General features: G+C 31.1%; 1 pseudogene across 1 annotated transcript; it reads left to right on the top strand.

Moving 5' to 3' along the window:
• Window positions 1-1,709: 1,709 nt before the first annotated feature.
• Window positions 1,710-2,594, top strand: LOC115895990 (annotated as a pseudogene). Its single transcript, XR_004056028.1, has one exon. The product of XR_004056028.1 is annotated as a 40S ribosomal protein S2 pseudogene (transcript).
• The last annotated feature ends 309 nt before the right edge of the window (window positions 2,595-2,903 follow it).

Below are 2,903 nucleotides of genomic sequence, written 5' to 3'. Positions count from 1 at the left end.
ATAGATATAGCTATAAAATATAGATATAATAGATATAATTATAAAATATAAATATAATAGATATAATATATAAAGTTAGAAAATATAGATATAATAGATATCGGTATAAAATATAGTTATAATAGATATAGGTATAAAATATAGACATAATAAATACAGTAGATATAGGTATCAAATATAGACATAATAGATATAGTAGACATAGGTATACACTACAGACGTAATTGATATAATAAATATATGAATAAAATATAGACATAATAGGTATAATAGACATAGGTATAAAATACAGACATAATAGTTATAATAAATGTAGGTATAAAATATAGACATAATAGATATACGTATAAAATATAGATATAATAGATATCAGTATAAAATATAGATATAATAGACATACATATAAAATATAGATATAATAGATACAGGTATAAAATATAAACAATAGATATAATAGATACAGATATAAAATATAGATATAATAGATATAATTTTAAAAATATAAATATAATAGTTATAATTGATATAGGTAAAAAACATAGATGTAATGTATATAGATATAAAATATGGTTATAATAGATATAGGTATAAAATATAGATATAATAGATATAATAGATACAGGTATAAAATATAGACATAATACCTATAACAGATATAGTTATAAAATATAGACATAATAGTTATAATAGATATAGGTATAAAATATACACATAATAGATATAGGTAGAATATTTAGACTTAATAGATATAATAGATATAGGTATAAAATATAGACATAATAGATATAATAGATACAGGCATAAAATATAGATAAAATAGACAGGTATAATATATAGACATAATACATATAATAGATATAGGTATAAAATATGGACATAATAGATATAACAGATATAGTTATAAAATATAGACATAATAGATATAGGTATAAAATATAGATATAATAGATATAATAGATACAGGTATAAACTATAGACATAATAGATATAATAGACATAGGTATAAATATAGACATAATAGAAACAATATATATCGACATAATAGATATAATAGATATAGGTATAAAATATCGACATAATAGATATAGGTATAAAACATAGACTAATAGATATAATAGATATGGGTAAAAAATATAGAAATAATAGTTTTAGGTATAAAATATAGTCATAATAGATATAATATATATAGGTATAAAATTTAGTAATAATAGATATAGGTATAAAATTGAGACATAATAGATATAGGTATAAAATAGAGACATAATTGATATAATAGATATAGTTATAAAATATAGACGTAATAGATATAGGTGTAAAATATAGACATAATAATTATAATAGATATAGGTATAAAATATTGACATAATAGATATAGGTACAAAATATAGACATAATGGTTATAATAGATATAGGTAAGAAATATAAACATAATAGATATAGTAGGTATGGGTTTAAAATAAAGACATAAAGCATAATAGATATAGGTATAAGATACAGACATGATAGATATAATAGATATAGGTACAAAATACAGACATAATGAATTTAATAGATATAGGTATAAAACATGGATATAATAGATATAATAGATATAGATATAAAATATAGACATAATAGATATAATAGGTATAGGTATGAAATATAGACATAATAGATATAATAGATATGTGTATAAGATATAGACATTAGCTTCTTCTCCGAGAAAACACCAAACGGCAGATGACGCCGGTTCAGCGGGGTGGTCCGGAGGCCCTGGTGGCCCTGGGATGGGGATCCGCGGTGTCTTCCGCGGAGGTTTCGGCAGTGGCATCCGGGGCCGGGGTCGCGGCCGTGGACGGGGTCGGGGCCGAGGCCGCGGAGCTCGCGGAGGCAAGGCCGAGGATAAGGAGTGGATGCCCGTCACCATGCTGGGCCGCTTGGTCAAGGACATGAAGATCAAGTCCCTGGAGGAGATCTACCTCTTCTCTCTGCCCATTAAGGAATCTGAGATCATTGACTTTTTCTTGGGGGCCTCTCTCAAAGATGAGGTTTTGAAGATTATGCCGGTGCAGAAGCAGACCCGTGCTGGTCAGCGCACCAGGTTCAAGGCGTTTGTTGCTATCGGGGACTACAATGGCCACGTCGGCCTGGGTGTTAAGTGCTCCAAGGAGGTGGCCACCGCCATCCGTGGGGCCATCATCCTGGCCAAACTCTCCATTGTCCTGGTGCGCAGAGGCTACTGGGGGAACAAGATCGGCAAGCCCCACACCGTCCCTTGCAAGGTGACAGGCCGCTGTGGCTCTGTGCTGGTGCGCCTCATCCCCTCACCCAGGGGCACTGGCATCGTCTCAGCGCCTGTGCCCAAGAAGCTGCTCATGATGGCTGGTATTGATGACTGCTACACCTCAGCCCGGGGCTGCACTGCCACCCTGGGCAACTTCGCCAAGGCCACCTTTGATGCCATCTCTAAGACCTACAGCTACCTGACGCCTGACCTGTGGAAGGAGACTGTGTTTACCAAGTCTACCTATCAGGAATTCACTGACCACCTTGTCAAGACCCACACCAGAGTCTCCGTGCAGCGGACCCAGGCTCCAGCTGTGGCTACAACATAGGCTATTTATACAAGAAAAATAAAGTGAATTAAGCCTGTTAAAAAAAAAAAAGATATAGACATAATAGATACAATAGATATAGGTATAAAATATAGACAGATACAATAGATATAGATATAAAATATAGACATAATAGATATAGGTATAAAATATAGACATATTAGATATAATAATTATAGGTATAAAATATAGACATAATAGATATAATAGATATAGGTATAAAATATAGACATAATAGATATACATATAAAATATAGACAAAATAGATTTAATAGATATAGGTATAAAATAATAGACAAAACAGATATG

The sequence above is a fragment of the Rhinopithecus roxellana genome, unplaced genomic scaffold (assembly GCF_007565055.1).
Source record: "Rhinopithecus roxellana isolate Shanxi Qingling unplaced genomic scaffold, ASM756505v1 contig4179, whole genome shotgun sequence".
NCBI classification, from domain to species: domain Eukaryota; kingdom Metazoa; phylum Chordata; class Mammalia; order Primates; family Cercopithecidae; genus Rhinopithecus; species Rhinopithecus roxellana.
This window is presented reverse-complemented; position numbering and strand designations above follow the sequence as displayed.